The 18,722-nt window shown below is 46.4% G+C and overlaps 2 long non-coding RNA genes across 3 annotated transcripts in view; one reads left to right on the forward strand and one right to left on the reverse strand.

Annotated features, from left to right (window-relative positions):
• Window positions 1–18,722, forward strand: part of LOC146401594 (uncharacterized) — a 154,276-nt gene that overhangs the window by 114,345 nt on the left and 21,209 nt on the right. The window lies entirely within an intron of this gene.
• LOC110261710 (uncharacterized) overlaps window positions 1–18,722 on the reverse strand; it is a 105,588-nt gene that overhangs the window by 26,972 nt on the left and 59,894 nt on the right. Inside the window, exons 4-7 of one of the 2 annotated variants that reach the window (XR_014810280.1) lie at window positions 5,637–5,726; window positions 4,803–4,895; window positions 1,340–1,426; window positions 29–141 (exon numbers count right to left, since the gene is read on the reverse strand). This is a non-coding gene — a long non-coding RNA (uncharacterized LOC110261710). Of the gene's footprint in view, window positions 1–28; window positions 142–1,339; window positions 1,427–4,802; window positions 4,896–5,636; window positions 5,727–18,722 lie in introns of those variants that run through there. The other variant, XR_002346175.2, reaches the window with a different exon arrangement.

Consider the following 18,722-nt stretch of genomic DNA (forward strand, 5'->3'; position numbering starts at 1 on the left):
TTGAGATTTAATGGCAGAACTCTGTCACCTCACTGAGTCGAGGCAAATTGGGCCACAGGGTCAGAGGCACCATGAATACAACAGCAGGCTCTGGGCACCCCCTTGAGGTTCCATGGGTCCAACTTCAATCCCCTTCTGAGCCTGGAGATAGAAACAGGGAACTGCAGAGTGGCTCTGCTGTGCTCTGGCGCCCTCTTGTGGACACATGCCCTAACAGCAACTCTCAGCCGTTCCTCTGCCTCCCACAGCAAAAGTCTGGTCTGTACTGATCTGTGCACTTGCCAGCATGATGTCTTTACTCCTCTTCCTCACAGGCGCACTGAAATACACTATGGGGCAGGAGTATAGCTTCTTCACAGTCACCCCATATACATAGCCCACACCCTGAAGTCAATGACCCATCTTTGTAAGTCATTTTAGCAAGCTTGGAATCAGTGAACACCCTTCAGCCCTGGGACCCAGATAGAAACCAAGGACCACCCAGGCTTTATTCATGTTACCTAGTTTCAGGTAGCTTCCTCTGAACGGGTGTCTGGCAGAGGAGGAAGAGTCTCAGGTGGGAGGGGGAAAAAGCATGAGGAGATCTCTAGCGAGAAAGAGCACGGCCATGAGCACAGCCTGCCTCCTAAAAAGCACCAGCTTGAGAAAGTGCATTCACCACCAGAAGCCCACCTTTCCAGGAGCTCAACTCTGCATGAGCCAGCCTGATTCTGGCAAACCGTACAACCAACATTCCAGCCAGGTAACTCTGGGTCCAGAGTTGTACATGTAAACAATCAGGAGATTCAGACCCCAGACAGCCTGTCAAATTTCCTAGCCATTGGGCCACAGGACCATGCAGGAATTGAACCAGAGAGGAGCTGGCAGAACTATGTCCCCTCTCCTGAGATGAGGCCAATTGTCCAGAGACTGGAAGGTGCCCAGTAACCCAGCCTCAGATCTGGGCCCTTCTTTTGGCTTCCACTAACCCATCTCCAACCATATATTTGAGTTTGAAAGTACAGTCATGGAGATGCAGAAGGGGTTCTGCTAGTGCTTAGGCACCATCTGGTGGGCAAGGGCATTCACAGCAAGTCTCAGCCCTTCCTCTACATCCCACAGAGGAACCCTGCTCTGCCCTGGCCTGGGCCTCTTGCTAATGTGATTTGCATACCCATATCCCTCTAGGCCCACTTAGATGCACTGTATCTGGTGGAGTGACAATCTCACAGTCAGTCAGGCCATTCGCTAAAATCAGCAACCCTCCTATTTAAGTCAGGAAAGCAAGTCTTTATTCAGTAGCCTTCCTACCTGGGACTCAGCTTGGAATCCTAAACAACCCAGCCATGAATCAACTTACATGGATTTAGACAGGTTCCTTCAAATGGGTGTCCTGCAGAGGCTGAAGCATCCAGGTGCAGAGGGAAGACAGAGGCTGTGGAAATCTCTGGAGAGAAAGAACTGAGTCATAAGCACAGCTCACACTCTGAAAGTGTGGACCTACTCATGGACATGCTGCAGTAACACTCCAAAGCCCAGCTTTCTAGAATTCAAATTCCTTCCCAGGTTGATGCGAAAATTGCACATCCAGGATTCGAGCCAGGTTTCTCTGGGTCTGGAGTTCTGCCTCCAAACAGCAAAGGATACTTAGACCCCAGAGAGCCGGTCAAACTCACTCATATTTTGGCCAGCTGACTTAGAGGAATTGAATTAGACATGTGATGGCAGAATGCCATCCCCTCACTGAATTGAGTCAAATTGGCCCACATTGTCAAAGGCACCACGAAAACAAACACCAGGCTCTGTGCATCTCCTTGAGGTTGCATGGGTCCATTTCCAATTCCCTTCTGAACCTGGAGATACAAACAGGGAGATGAAGGGGGCTCTGCTGGTGTGCTGTCGCCCTCTGGAGGACATGCGCTCTAACAGCAACTCTCATACATTCCTCTGTCTCCCACAGCAAAAGTGTGGTCTGCCCTGGCCTGGGGCAATTGCCAGCATGATGTCCTTTCTCCTCTCCCTGTCAGGCACACTGTCACAGTCAGCCAAGACCCTCACCCAACACAACACAACCCCACACTCTGAAATCAATAACTCCATTTCGTAAGTCATGAGAGCAGGCTCCAAATCAATCAGCACCCTTCAGCCCTTGGATCCAGCTTGAAACCATGGATGACCCAGGCTTTATATAAGTTACCCAGTTTCAGGGAGCTTCCATGCAACAGGTGTCTCCTAGGGGAGGAAGAGACTCAGGTGTGAGGGAAGAAGTTTGAGGAGATCTCTAGAGAGAAAGAGCATGGGAATGAGTGCAGCCTACTCCCTAAAATGCACTGGGTTGACACAGTACATTCCCAACCAGAAGGCCAGCTTTCTAGAAGCTCAGCTCTATGAGGACCAGCCTGATACTAGCAAACTGTTTAGCCAAAATTCGTACCAGGTAATTCTTGGTCCAGAGTTGGGCCTTCAAACAAACAAAGGGGACTCAAACTCAAGACAGCCTATCAAACTCTCCAGGCATTGGGACACTGGACAGTGAGGGAATTGAGCCTGAGATGTGATGGCAGAACACACTCCCCTCTTCTGAGATGAGGCAAATTGCCCAGAGACTTGGAGATGCCCTGTAACCTGGCCCCAGCTCTGGGCACCTCTTTTGGTTTCCACCAACCTATCTCCAACATGGATTTGAGTCTTAAATTGCAGCCAGGGAGCCCCAGAGTATTGGGCAAGGGGAGGGGTGTTAGGCTGGTGCTCTGTCACCATCTGATGGACATATGCTCTAATAGCAATTCCCAGCCCTTCCTCTGCCTCCCTCAGCAGAACCCCGCTCAAATCTGGCCTGGCACTCTGTCCAATGAGATTTCTTTATTCCTCTCACCCTCTGTACTGAAATACACTACAGGTGTTTTATGACTATCTCACAGTCACCAGGGCAATTACCCCCCCAGGTATGACACAACCCCCCCCTTCCTGAAATCAGCCACACACACACCCCTATTGAAATCAAGTGAGCAGTCTTTGAATCAGTCAGCAACCATCAACCCTGGACCCAGTTGGAAATCAAGATTACCCATCCTTCTTCACATTACCTGGATTTGGGTGGGTTCCTTGTCACTGGGGTTGGTAGAGGCTAACATGGGAGGGAAGGAGGTGTTTTGGAGGAGATCTCTGAGAGAAAAGGCACACAGACCAGTACTGTCCATCCCAAAATAACCACCGTTTTGAAACTCTGGTAACATTCATAACCAGAAGCCCACCTTTGCAGAAGTCAAGCTGCACTCCATAGTGATTCTAGAAAACTGCACACCCAAGACTCAAACCAGGTATTTCTGGATCCAGAGATCTGCCTTCAGACTGTCAAAGAGCACTCAGAACCCAGAGCAGTCTGTCAAAGTCTCTAGCCTTTGGACCAACTGAACATGAAGGAATTAAACCACAGATGTGATGGCAGAATTATTTCCCCACTCTCAGAGGAGGCAAAATTGGCCAGAGGGTCAGGGGCACCATGTACCAAAATGGAAGGCTCTGGGCACCTCTGTGGGGTGCCAAGGACCCATCTCCAACTTTGCCTCTGAGCCTGAAGGTGAAGTCTGGGAGCTCAGGGGGAGGGCCTCTGCTGGTACTCTGCCCCCATCTGGTGGTAAATCTGCTCTAACAGCAACTCCCAGGCCTTCCTCTGCCTCCCACAGCAGAACCCCGGTCTGCACTGGCTTGGGTAGCTTGCCAGCCTGATTTCTTAACTGCCTTGCAGTGCACTGAAATGCATGATGGGCAGGGGTAGGACTATCTCAGAGTCAGCCAGAGCACTCACCCCAACTGAGACCATCCCACTCCCTGAACCAGACACCCCACTTGGTAAGTCAACAGAGCCAGCTGGTCTCAATCAGCACCCCTCAGCCCTGCGCCTGGCTTGAGATCCTGGATCCCAGGCCTTATACACTGTATCTGGATCAAGGTAGGCTCCTTGGCACAGGGGTCCCCTGAAGAGGAGTAGGCAGCTCAGGTGGAGCAGGAAGGAGGAGGATGTGGAGCTCTCTAGAGTGAAAGGGCACAGGGAGAGGGTGAGACCTGCCCCCAGTATACAACTGCATTGATACGCTGCATTCATAACAAAAAGCCCAGGTTTCCAGAATCCAAATATTACAGCATCCTGATTCTAAAACACTTCATGACACAAGATTGAAGCCAGGGATTTCTGGGTCCAGTGTTGTACTCCAAACCAGCAAAGAGCACTCAGGCCCTAGGAAGCCTAAGAAACTCTCTAGCCATTGGGCCACATGATCATGCAGAGATTGAACCTGAGATGTGGTGGCAGAACCTTAATCCTTCTCTGAGTTGAGGTACATTGGGCCACAGAGTCCATTGAACCATGTACCCAAAGGGAAATATCTGTGTACTTGTTGGGCCTCCACCAATCATTTTCCACCCTGAATCTGAGCCTGCTGTTGCAGCCATGGAGCTGTAGAGGGGTGGTGGATGGGCAGGGCAGAAATGCTGCTGTCATTCTGGCACTGTCTGGTGGCCAGGGGCCCTAAGAGCAAATCTCGGCCCTTCCTCCAATTTCCACAGCAGAACCCTGCTCTGCACTTGCCTGGAGCATTTGCAAGCGAGATTTTCTTACTCCACTCCCACTCCACACACTCAAATGCATGCTATACGGGGATGTGACTCTCTCACAGTTGGCCAGGCTACGCAACCCACCTGACTTTACCCCACTCCCTGAAATCAGCAACCCTGCTATTTAAGTCAAGGCAGCAGGCTTTGAATCAGCAATCTTCCTCCGTGGGTCTCTGCTTAGAATCCTAAACAACCCAGCTGTGACTCACCTTACATGGATGTAGACATCTTCCTTCAATTGTCTGTCCTGAAGAGGCTGAAGAAACTCAGATGCAGTGGGAAGAAGAAGCTTGTAGAGATCTCTGGAGAGAAAAACCCAGCCTTGATCACAGCCCACCCCCCACAAGACCACCACAGGGACACCACAGCTTCATTCATGACCAGAAGCCCAGCTTTCCAGAAGCCAAACTCCCCACTGGGATTATTCTAAAAACTGCATGTCTAACATTCAAGCCAGGTGTTTCTGAGTCCAGAATGGCCTCCAAACAAGCAAAGGACACTCAGCCACAAGCAGCCTATTTCTCTCATCTTGTAGCCACCTCACCAGACAGGAATTCAATTAGACTTACGGTGGCAGAACTCGGACCCCTCAATGGGTTGAGGCAAATTGGGCTACAGGGTGAGAGGCACCAAGAACACAAACACCAGGCTCCAGGGACCACCCTTGAGGATCCATGGGTGAAACTCCAATCTCCTTCTGAGCCTGGAGATCCAAACAGGTGGGCACAGGGGGCTCTGCTGTGCTCTAACAGCATCTCTCAGACATTCCTCTGCCTCTCTCAGCCTAAGCCTGCTCTTATCTGGCCTGGGGCATTTGCCAGCATGATGCCCTTATTGCTCTCGCTTTCAGAGCAATGAAATACACTACAGGCTGGGATATGACTATCTCATATTCCGGCAAGACACTCACCCCCCCAACGACATCACACATCCTGAAATCAATGACCCCCCTTTATAAGTCATGTGAGCAGGCTCTGAACAAATCAGCACCCTTAAGCCCTGGGAACCTGCATGAAACCCAGGACCACCCAGCCTTTATTCACATTATCCAGTGGCAGGTAGCTTCCATGTAACAGGTGTCTGGTAGAGGAAGAAGAGTCTCAGGTGGGAGGGAAGAAAAGGCATGAGGAGATCTGCAGAGAGAAAGAGCGTGGGTTTGAGCATAGCCTGTCCCCCAAAACAACTGGGATGAGACAGTGCATTCACAACCATAAAGCCAGATTTCTGGAAGCTCAACTGCACATGGACCAGCCTGAATCTGACAAACAGTATGGGCAAAATTCCAGCCAGGTGTTTCTGGGTCCAGCTGTTGTGCTTCCAAACAATCAAAGGAGGAGTTCCCATTGTGGCACAGCAGAAACAAATCCGTAACAATGTAACAATGGTGTTGTGGGTTTGATCCCTGGCCTTTCTCATTGGGTTAAGGATCTGGCATTGCTTCAAGCTGTAGTGTAGGCCACAGACATAGTTTGGATCCCATGTTGATATGGCTGTGGTATAGGCTGGCAGCTGTAGCTTCAATTTGACCTCTAGCCTGGGCACTTCCATAATCTGTGAGTGCTGCCTTAAAAAGGAAAAAAAAAAAAAAAAAGAGAGACTCAGACCCAAAACATCTTGCTACATTCCCTAACCACTGGGTCACCGGACCATGCAGGATTTGAACCTGAGATATGATGACAGAACTGTGTCCCCTTTCCTGAGATGAGACAAATTTCCCAGAGACTTGGAGGGGCCCTGTAACCCAACACCAGCTCTGGGCCCCTCTTTTGGCTTCCCCCAATCCAGCTCCAACTTCATATTTGAGTCTGAAGGTGCAGCCAGGGAGGTTGCAGATGGGACTCTGCTGGTGCTCTAGTGCCATCTGTTGAGACTTGGGCTCTAACAGCAGCTCTCGGCCCCTCCTCTGTCTCCCTCAGTGGAGCCCTGCTCTACTCTGGCCTGCTGCTACTTCCAGTGCAATTTCCTTCTCCCCCTCTCTGCTGACTGAAATACACTATAGGCAGGGTTATGACTATCTCAAAGTTACCAAGGCAACTACCCCCACTATGACCCAAACCCACTCACTGAAATCAGACAAACAAACCCCTTTTGAAATCACATGTGTAGGATCTGAATCAGGAAGCACCCTTTATCCCTGGGCTCAGCTTGAAATCCAGGATCACGCAGTATTTCTACACATTATCTGGATTTGGCTGGGTTCTCTGTCACTGGGGTTGGCAGAGGAGGAAGAGACTCAGGTGGGAGAGAATAACGAGGTTGTGGGGAGACTTCTGGAAAGAAAGGTCACAGGCCATCCCAAAATAGCCACAGCTTGTAAACTCTGGTACCTTTCACAACCAGAAGCCCAGGGTTCCAGAAGTCAAACTGCACTCCTGCCCAATTCTAGGAAACCATCTCAAGCCAGGTATTTCTGGATCAGCGTTCACAAGAGAAGGTATCTGGCTCCAAAGTCCTGCCTCTTGAAAAAAAGAAAAAGCAAAAAAAAAAAAAAAAAAAAAAAAATCAACAGGCAAACTGACTCCATTAAACTGGGAAGATTTTTAGCAATGTGATATGTGACCAGATGTAATTACCTAGGGGGTATGAATTTATTCATATATTAATATTTTTATTGATTTTTAAATTTACCTGTTAATGTTCCTGCATCCATTTGTGGCAGGCAGATACTCTTGGCTGAGTAACTGAAGCCACACCACTGCTGTACATCCCTAGGCTCATACTTAAAACCCTTTTCAACTGGATGTATTGTGTCAGGAGAGCCTTTATGATTGACTTATCTCTTAGATCCTTAGCTGCTCTGTAGGAATGTGTATATGTATTCATTGACTTATTTATCAATAGAGCAATTCTATTCTATATCTATTTTATTTTTTTATTTTTTTTAATTTTAATTTATTTATTTATTTGTTTTTTGTCTTTTTAGGGCTGCACCCATGACATATGGAGATTCCCAGGCTAGAGGTCTGATCGGAGCTACAGCTGTCAGCTTAGGCCACAGCCACAGCAATGCCAGATCCAGTTCTGAGCTACGTCTGTGACCTACACCACAGCTCACGGCAGTGCCAGATCCTTAACACACTGGGTGAGGTCAGGGATCGAACCCACAACCTCATGGTTCCTAGTCAGATTCATTTCCACTGTGCCACAACGGGAACTCCTCCATATCTATTTTAATTTAAAAAGTTATTTGGATGCCACCTGCGACGTTAGGATGTTGTCTGACAAGAGATTGATCTCAAAACACAGCTCTGAACACAACTACAGCACTGACAGAGACTCTGAAGCCAGGCAGCAACATGTGAACTCCCTGAGAGCTTTCCTGATACCAATCAACCCTGCTTAATTCATCAGACCTGGTTTTGGTCAGGCCTCCATACCCTGGCTCTGGCCTTAAAAGAGAGGCTTGTCTTGAAAGGCAAGAGGGAAAATTCACTTGGTCTCTTGAGCCAAAAAGCACAGGGATTAGCACAGCTGTACAAATTAATGCCACCAAAGTCCCCAATACTTTCATCAGCACAACCCTCTTTCTCCACCTACCTAAACTCCAAACAGTTGGGAGCTTGCGAATGGCCAGCTCATGACTCAACACAGATGCTATGTGGGTCTCAACTCCTGGTTCTGGAGAAACACAAGGCATTCCAAAAACCAGTGAATCCAGCCAGCATTTGAAACACACTGCCACCCAACCAGGCTGCCAATCCACATCAAGAGCTGAAGGGACACCTGTGTCCTCTCCCTGACATGGGACATCTTGGAACAGAGAGTCCCAAGTGCACAGAAAATAACCCCAAACCTCTGGGTGCTTGCTGTGGGTTCCACCCAACACAACATCAATCCCATCACTGAGCCTGAACTTTCAGCCTTGGAGCTGCACCTGGGTCCAGAAGGTACTGGGGCCCAATCTTGTGGACATCTGCTCTAACAGCAACACTCAGATTTTCCTCCTGTTTCTGGGTAAGCGGCCCCAGGGGCTACATTGACCATGGGAAAAATGCTCATTGGATTTCTTTCCTCCAATTTCTTGAAATACCAAGAAGTGTCCTTCCAAGTGTGCTATTTTTCTCTCAAAAGCTTTAAGAGCCATGAGGCCAACCTACACCATGCCACTTCATTCAAACACTCAGCACCTGACCCATCATGTCAGGACAGACTTCTTCTTTTTTATATATCCCTGCACTTATGTATTTATGAAGACAGCTGTGTAGGTATGTAATGATTTTTTTCTTAATTTTCCAACTGAGATTCCTGCGTTTGCACAGTAAAGTCTTATTTCTTTTCTTTTTTTTCTCTTTCCCTCTTTCCCAATTTCTTTCTAACTTTATTGAACCACCAGAGGCGTGCATGAGTTGTCTGTCCGGCGATGTTTTTTAAGCAACAGAGTTTACCAAAATCCACCACAGTGACAAAGGCATGTCTTTTGCTAAGGGAGTTGGGAGGAATCTCGGTGAGAGTTTACTTTATAAATCCATCAATCTACCAGCCATAATTCCCCAGAGCTGGATTTAGATCAGGTCTTCATACCAGGCATATAGAGAGAATTTCACATGAAAAGAAAAGCATGGAGTTTCAGGAGACCACTTGGGAAAAAAACAGGGATTAGCACTGCCGCTCACCAAATTATCACTGTTTTACACCTTTCCATACACATCCCGTAGGCACTTTTTCCTGATCCCAAATCTCAGGTCAGGCTGCGGTTTCCAGAACAACTGATAATACCCAACAGCAAAATAAAACCAATAACCTCATGGAAAAAATGGGCAAAAACCTAAATCCACATTTCCCTAATTCAGATATTCAGAGGGCAACAAGCACTGAAAAAATGATCACCATCACTCATTAGGAGAGAAATGCAAATAAAATAGATGCTGAGATACCACTGCACATCGTTAGAATGGCCATCATTAGAAAGTCTACAAATAACAATTCGTGGAGAGGGTGTGCAGTAGAGCATGCCCTCCTACAGTGTAGGTAGGTATGTAAATTGGTACAACCAATAGGAACCACTGGATGGAGGTAAGTCCAAAAAATAAGTATAGAATGACTGCATGACACAGCAATCCCATTTAGGGGAATACACCCAGAAGAATGTTCTTTTGAAAAAGTTAAAGGCAGCACTACATACATGCAGCACTACTCACACCAGCAAAATATGGAAACAAACTCAATGTCCATTGACAGATGATTGGATTAGGAGGATGATATACATACACAATGGAATACTACTAAGACATAAAAAAGAAAAAAATGCCATTCACAGCCCCATAGATGGAATTAGAAACCCTTATACTAAGCGAAAAAAGTCTGAAAGAGATACAAAAATACCAAAGAAGACCCCTTTGATATGGAATCTAACAAATGGCAGTAATGAACTTTTCATCAGAAAAGAAACTCATGGACAGGAAAACAGATTTGTGGTTATCAGATTGGAAGGGGAGGGTGTGGGAAGGACTGGGATTTGGGGGGTAAGAGATCCAAAATCTTGTACTTGGTGTGGGTAAGCAATAGGATCCTGATATTTATCCCAGGGATCTGTACCTAGTCCCCTTTTTTAGAAAAAGGTGGAGGATAATGTGAGAAAAAGAATATGTATATACATGTATGGATGGGTCAGTTTGATATTAAAGACAAATTGAGCACCATATATTAGCTATAATGGAAAGAAATTATTTTAAAAAATCCTAAAATTACCAGCTCAGCATCACTGGAGAAAATGTCTATGTCCACACTCCTGCCTCTTGAGAAAAACAAACCAAAAAATACCTGGCAAACAGACTCCATTCAACCTGTCAAGATCTCCTAGCAATGTGACATCTGACTAGACATAATTACCTAGTGTGTATGATTTACATACACACTATTAGCATTTTGATTTACATTTTTAATGTACCTAGTTATGTTCTGTGGCAATTTTTGTCATGCAGATATTGTCTGCCCAGTTACTGAATCCACGCCACTGCCGTGCAAACATCAGGATCTTGCTTAACACCCTCCATCCCCCGAGTTATAGTATCAGAAGGACCTTTAGAATTGCCTTATCTATTAATTCCCTTAACCACTCTGTAGGAAAGGATATATGAGGTCATTAAGTTCCTTACAATTAAGCTCATTCTTTTCGATATCTATTTTTATTTATAAATTTATTTGGGTGCCACCTGTGATATTGGGATTTTGTCTGGCCAGGTTTTGATCTCCCAACGCAGCTCTGAACACAACTACAGCACTGACAGATAATCTTAAGCCATGCAGCCATGAGGGAACTCCCTAAGAACTTGCCTGAGGATACCAATCAACCCTGCTAAAATCATCAGACCTGGTTTCAGTCAGGCCTCCATACCCTGGGGCCACCCTGAAAAATGAGGCTAATCTTGAAAGGCAGGAAGGAAATTTCCTTAAGACTCTTGAGTGAAAAAAGCTCAGGGATTAGCCCAGCCGCCCAAACAAATGCCAACGAAGTCCCCAATTCATTCATCAGCACCACCCTATTTCTCCACCTACCTAAACACACCTAGGCAAGGGGCTGGAAAATAGCTGATGATACAACAGAGATGCTGTGTGGGTCTCAGGCCCTGTCTCTGGAGGAACACAAGCATTCTGAAATCCAGCGAATACTTCAAGCATTCTCAATACACTGCCACCCCACCAGGCTGCCAATCCACCCCAAATGATGAAAGGACAACATATGGCCTTAGCCTGACATGAAGATTTTGGAGCAAAGAGTCCCAGGTGTCCAGAAAACAACCCCAAATCTCTGGATTCTTGATATGGGTTCCACTCAACACATCATCAACTCCATATCTGAGCCTGCACCTGCAGCTTTGGACCTGCACCTGGGTCCAGAAGGTACTCTGGCTGCATCTTGTGGATATCTGGTCTAACAGCAACTCTCAGGGTTTCCTCCCATGCACGACCCTCAGGCACTTTATCCTGATACCAAAGCCTGGGTCAGGCTGGGGTTTCCCAATTAACAGCACAACAACTGACACCAGCCAACAGCAAAACAAACCCAAAAACCCAATTGAAAAGTGGCAAAAGACCTGAATAGACATTTCCCTACACAGACATACAGAAGGCAAAAAGCACTGGGAAAAAAATGACCACCATCACTCATTAGGAGAAAAATGCAAATCAGAACGACTCTGAATTACCAACCCACCCCTCTCTGAATGGCCATCATTAGTAAGTCTACAAGGAACAAGTCCCTGAGAGGGTGTGGAGAAGAAGATGCGCTGCTACAGTCTGGGTATTTTTGTAAATGTGTACAACCACTATGGACCACAGGATCGAGGTAATCCAAAAAATCAATCTAGAATGACCTTATGACCCAGGAATCCCACTCTTGGTCATATTTCTGGAATTTGTTCTTTTAGAAATTTAAAAGCCCCATTATGTTCATGTGGCATTATTCACAAATGCCAGACGTGGAAAAAAACTCAATGTCCATCGAGAGATGATTGGATTAGGAAGAGAATGTATATATACACAATGGAATGCTACTCAAATGTAAAAAAAAAAAAGAGCAAAAAAAAGCCACTTGCAGCCACATAGGTGGAAATAGAAACTGTCATACTAAGTGAAATAAGTCAGAACATGAAAGACAAATACCAAGGGATATCCCTTCTATCTGGAATCTAACACATGGAACCAATGAACCTTTCTACAGAAAAGAAACTCATGGACTGGAAAACATATTTGTGGTTACCAGATTGTAGGGGGAGGCTGTGGGATTTGGGAGTAATAGACTCAAACTCTTGTGCTTTGGTATGTGTTAGCAATGAAGTCCTGCTCTATAGCACAGGGATTATACCTAGTCACTGATGTGGAAAACAAATGGAAGACACTGTGAGAAAAAGAATATGGATATACATGGACGATTGGATCACATTTTTGTTAAAGTGAAATTGAGCACCATCAATCCATGAGAATGGGAAATAATCACTGATATAATCCCACATCATTAATGGCTTAGGACTCTCCATAGTATTTGTATTGGTAGATACACCTGCCTCTTCAGAGAAGCCAGACTGGCTCCATTGAGCCTGACAAGGTTCACTAGCAATGTGACATGGGATCAGATGTAATTACCAAGCGTGTATGAATTTATTTCTATAATAACATTTCATTTTATATTTTTTTAATTACATGTGTGGCATGCAGATACACTCTGCCCTGGAAATGCATCCACTCCTAGGCTGTCCATCCCAAGGCTTGTACTGAAAACACTGCCACCTGAGGTATAGGGTCAGGAGAACCTTTAGGATTGCCTTATCTAGCAATGCCCTTGCTACACTCTAAGAAGGAGCATATGTACTCATTTTCTTCCTTATCCATTAATCTAATTCTTTCCAAATCTATTTTTAATTATAAATTTATTTGGATGCCACCTGTGACAATGGGATATGGTTTGGCCAGAATTTGATCTCACTGCAGCTCTTTCCACAGCCACATTAGTGACAGATAGACACTCTTAAGCCAGGCAGCCACGAGGAAACACCCTGAGAGCTTACTTGATGCTACCAATCAACCCTGCTTAATTCCTCAGACCTGGTTTCCACCAGGCCTCCGTACCCTGGCGCTGTACTGAAAAGTGAGGCTCTTCTCCAAAGGCAAGAAGGAAACTTCCCAAAAGCATTGGAAGGGAAAAGCACAGGGGTTCGCCCAGCTGTCCACCATAATGCCACCAAAGTCCCCTATTCATTCATCAGCAGCAGCCTCATTCTCCAGCTACCTAAACCACTGACAGTCAAGGGCTGGAAAATGGCCAGCTCTGGATACAACACAGATGATGGGTGGGTCTCTGCTCCTGCGTCTGGAGGAACCCAAGGCGTTCCGACACCCAGTGAATCCTTCAAGCATTCTAAGCACACTCCCAAACAACCAGGCTGCCAATTCAGCTCCAAATGCTAAAAGGATGCCTGCGTCCTCTGCCTGACAGGAGGCATCTTGGACCAGATCGTCCCAGGTGCCAAGGAAACAACCTAAAGACCTCTGGGTGCTTGCTGTGGGTTTCTATTAACACACTCTCAACCCCACCATTGAGCCTGCACCTGCAGCCTTGGAGCTGCACCTGGGTCCAGAATGTGCTCTGGCGCCATCTTGTGGACATCTGCTCTAACAGCAACTCTCAGGGTTCCTCCTCTCTATGGCTCAGCAGTCCCCAGGGCTGCATAGCCTCTGGGCAATATGCTCCTTGAATTGCCTTCCTCCTCTTTCTTGAAATACTAAGAAATGTTGAGTTAGAGGGAAGGGTTTTTGAGAGACCTCACACTGAATAAATGACCTTGACTGCAGCAAGGCCAGTTTGCCTGTTATGGCTCAGCATGTGAAGGACCCAGTGTTATCTCCCTGAGAATGAGGTTTCCATCCCTGGACTCCCTCGGTGGGTTAAGGATCCTGTGCTGCCACAAGCTTCAGCATAGGTTGCAGATATGGCTCAGATCCAGTGTTGTCGCGGCGTGGCATAGGCCTGAAGCTGCAGCTCTGATCTGACCCCTAGCCCGGGAATTGCCATTTGCCGGAGGTGCAGCCATTAAAAAAAAAAAAAAAGACACCTGACAGAGGCAGCTCAGAAGCTGAAAGAAACTTTAGGCTTCAGGACAAAACAACCAATACAACTGACACTTTTGAAGTTTTATCCTCCTTTGGATGAATTCCTCCTCCCCAGACCAAGAGGGGTGAATGTTTTTGATGCTTTAGTTCAGGGTTTGGGTCTTCCATAGGCCTGTACTCCTCTGGCTGAGTTGCTGCTGGGCGGTGGGTGAAGCCTTTGGTTCCTGCCTGTAGAGCCAATGCATGCTGAATTGAGCCTCACTCTCTCACACTCCAGGGCTTCGAGGTGGTGCTCTTTCCAGGAGGACTTTATGGAAACACAGACTTGCTTCTGTGTTTGGGGTTTGCCCTAATCAATTAATGTATTATATGACTCTGAAGAGCCCAAGTGCCTGGAATCTATAGTCTTCTCCTTGGTTACATTTAGGTCTCATCTTGCAAGACATGAAAAATTAAGTAGCAACAAACACAGTCCCTCAGACCTAATGGGCCAAGGGGAAGAGGCCCTGGCTTACTCAAGACAGGTATATTTTTAACATTGATAAACATGCTTCTCCTGCTAAAAGCCTTGGGCTCCACTCAGATGATCAAAACGAAACCTGAGAGGAGACATTGTGTTTGTGATAGAAAACCAGAGGAGTGGTCAGGAGATGTGGGAGCCAATTCTGGCTTCCCTGGCCCCTCTCTGTGGAACATGTGGCCAGTCATGGCCCGAGTTGAGTCTTGGATTCTTTGTATGTTGGACAATGTTCATATTTTCATTATTCAAACGTTTACCTAGCTTCAACTACATGCTAGCCACTTTGCTAGCGCTAAAGGAAATAAAGAATCAAGGAGCTTATAGGCCTGAAGGCAATACCAATATGAACACCACAAAAAGCCAGACAGTGAGAAACAGGAGGGTGAGCAGAGCTTTATTATGGAATAGGAGGCAGGGATAGAGGTGGGATAAAGCCTGTCTCAATTGAGGAACTGATTTGTTTTCTACTTTCTAAATATAACAGTGATGGTATTTAGTTTCCCCTTTGGATTTCCAGGAGCTCCAGAGCTGATCTTAGTTGGGTTCTCCCAGAAGTAAACTCTGAGACAAAGATTCCAGTGCAAGAAATTTATGTTGGAGGTGATCCCAAGGAGCAATAAGAGGATGGGGGCAGTGCAGGGAAGGGAAGCAGAATACCATGTAGGCCTGTTACCCTATAGCTCTTTCTCCTCCAGGGGACTGTGAGAATATTATAGGATATGCCTCAAAGTTATCCCAACTGTGGCAGAGGGTGATGATGTATTCATTTCCCAACTCCTTGTTCATTATTGGTCGTGAGCTGCTTCTGGAGGCATTCCTCTGGCACTTCCAGCCTATATTGTGCATGGCAGAACACGCTCCCGTGATAGAGGGTTGCAAATGCTGACAGATTTCTTAGTTTTGGATACTTGTGTTCTCTTTGTGACAGACTGTTAACTGTCTACCGCTGCACAACCCCAACCCCGTCCATTCTCCTCTTTCAGAATAAGAATTTTAGTTGAACAAATGGCTATCTAACCAGAGACGGACTTTCCAACTTTCCTCGCAGTGTGACCAAATAGCCTAGTGATGGACAATGAGGTGTGCCTAGAAGGATGAACACCACTTCCTAGTCTTGTCCTTAAACAGATGGGACAGACACACTTCTGCTCCCCCACCCCCACTCCCCACTTCCTGCGGGAGGGAATGCTGAGGCCAGAGCAGCCAACCTGGACTCAAGGACAGAAGCCACATGTTAGTGGATGGACAGTGGATGGACAGTTGGTTGCTACATCAGAGAGAAATAAACTTTCTAGTTTAAACATTATACTTTGGGGGTCTCTTTGTTATATCAGCTCAGCCTGTACCCTAACCAATACACTTCCTTTCTCTAGGACTTTTAATGTTTCCTTTTTAGTCTTACGATATTACTTTTATTGGATCATATCTTTTAGCATGATTCCTTACGTCCGTCCTAGCAAGAGGCAAGTAATTTTGTTTGGCTGCACCCACAATATGTGGAAGTTCCCGGGCTGGGAAATCCCAAGCCTTAGCAGGAACCCAAGCCATAGCAGTGGCAAGGCCGCGTCCTTAACCGCTAGGCTACCAGTGAACTCCCAAGTGGCAAGCAACATTGTACAACTATAAATGTAATAAATTCATTGAGTAATTAAAAAAATAAATAAATAATAAAAGAAAGATTAATAGGAACAAAAATAAAGAATAGCTAAATCCCTGTGATTGATATTTGTCATTTTCATGGCTGACAATCATGCTTTAAACCATCTCTTTATATTTAGGAAGCTTCTGTCAAAGAAAAACATAGCTGGACATGAGTGAAAGTGGTGAAAACAGATTTTATGCAGCAACTACTGACAGCACGGGGAAATGCTGGGCTTTGATTGGTACAGAGGTGATGGGGCATTTTAAAGGGAGAACGAAGGGATAGGGAAGGAGAGAGAGTGGGGACTCAAATAAAAATAATGGTTGCTCAGGGGACTGTGATTAGCCCAGCTATGTCTGAGAGCAATTATAGAAGTTAGCATTTTCTCCTCCCACATAACCTGGGAGACAGAGGCCCTATCTCTCCTGATGATGACATTTTAGAGGGATTATTTTCAGGTTCTGGAAAAAGACACTCCTGACTTGTAGGAGATACATAAACATCACAAAGGAACAGAAACAGGATTCACAATTGCAAGTCCTTTCTGACAAATGCCCTAAGAAAGGGAAATCAGAGATCTTTTGTCAAGTGTTGGTTAGAACAGACAGTGAATCCCTTTGACAGCCCTGAGCTCTTCTAGCCAGGGGCTGGGTTGTCCCAGGCACCCAGCCTTAGGTGGCCAGAAGCCATGTTTTTTGCAGTTCTCTGTTCCCACGTTATGGATGCCCCCTCCTCAATGTGGCAGTCAGAACTTGCACCTCCAGACGCCTTTGTAGCGAGGGTGCAGGCTCCTGACCCCATTTCTACTGTTATCTTGGGTGAGGAGGAGGCCAGGCTCAGGGAAAATGATCACAGTGGTGATGGTACTGGGATTTGGGGGCAGCAGGCTAAGACGATGTGGTAAGACAGGGTCTGAGAGTACATAATATTGCAAAGAGTACTGCTTGCTGCTCCTCCAGACAACCGCCGCCACCAGGATGACGGACTGCCGCTGGCGATGCTGACAGGAACAGGAAGCAACACCCCTTTTTTCCAGCAACTGCTACCACCCTGCAAGCAAAAGAGGGAGGTAGTCTGTAGCCCCAGGACCCCAGAGTATAGAGGGGGGTTAAAACAGAGAAACAGGAGTTCCCATTGTGGCTCAGTGGTAACAAACCCAACTCATATCCATGAGGATGCAGGTTTGATCCCTGGCCTCGCTCAGTGGGTTAAGGATCAAGTGCACAGCTTGTATCTGGCATTGCTGTGGCTGTGGTATAGGCTGGAAGCTGCAGTTCTGATTTGACCCCTATCCTGGTAACTTCCATATGCCTCAGGTACAGCCCTAAAAAGAAAAAAAGCAAAAAACAAAAAACAATAGAGAGGAGTTCCCATCGTGGCGCAGCGGGAAACGAATCTGATTAGGAACCATGAGGTTGCAGGTTTGATCCCTGGCCTTGTTCAGTGGATTAAGGATCTGGTGTTGCTGTGAGCTGTGGTGTGAGCTATGGTGTAGGTCACAGATGTGGCTTGGATCCAGTGTTGCTGTGGTTGTGGCTGTGGCCTGCAACTGTAGCTCTGATTCAACCCTTAGCCTGGGAACCTCCATATCCCTCGGGTGTGGCCCTAAAAAGACAAAAAAAAAAAAAAAAGACAAAACAACAGAGAAACAATAGCTTAATAATCAGCAAGGATCTTAAAAACAAAGGTGTTATATAATCTTAGGTGTATGGTATTTCTTGCAATGGAATAAACCCTTTGATTATTTCCTTAATTTGTCTCTTTCCTTTTTGTCCTCTTCTCTCTTCCTAAGTGATCTCCTTCATGGCTTCAGTTATGATCTGTCTGACATTACCCCCAAATTCTATTTCCAAGGCAGACCTCTTGTCCACCCTGCAGTCCTATATATTCAGTGGCCTTCTCAGCATCTTCCCCCTTTTGTCTCTCAGACCCCTCAAACTTTACATGTTTACACACAGCACCTTTCCTTGGAGCCTGCTCCTCCTGCAGCCTTCCCCATTTCAGGCTAACATCTGAGAGCTTGATACCTCCCCCTTCTCATTTTTCACATCCATTTAGTATTGAGTTCTGCGGGTGTACCTCCTCAGTATTTCTGAATGTCTTACTCGCTTGTCTGCACATCCACCTCACCAGCCCTGGTCCAGGCCCATCATCTTTTCCCACCTGAGCCTCCTAAGTGATTCGCTGCATCCGCTTTTGCTCCCCACTGTGCAGTCAGTCCTCTTGGTGATCCTTTAAAAATCTGATCATAACACCTCTATGTTTAAAATCCTTTGCTGGAGTTCCCGTCGTGGCGCAGTGGTTAACGAATCCGACTAGGAACCATGAGGTTGTAGGTTCGGTCCCTGCCCCTGCTCAGTGGGTTAACGATCCAGCGTTGCCGTGAGCTGTGGTGTAGGTTGCAGATGCAGCTCGGATCGC

Source organism: Sus scrofa, chromosome 7, assembly GCF_054392235.1.
Source record: "Sus scrofa isolate SSC_HxYL_T2T_F1_AM1 chromosome 7, Sscrofa_HxYL_maternal_Yorkshire_Landrace_v2.0, whole genome shotgun sequence".
NCBI classification, from domain to species: Eukaryota; Metazoa; Chordata; class Mammalia; order Artiodactyla; family Suidae; genus Sus; species Sus scrofa.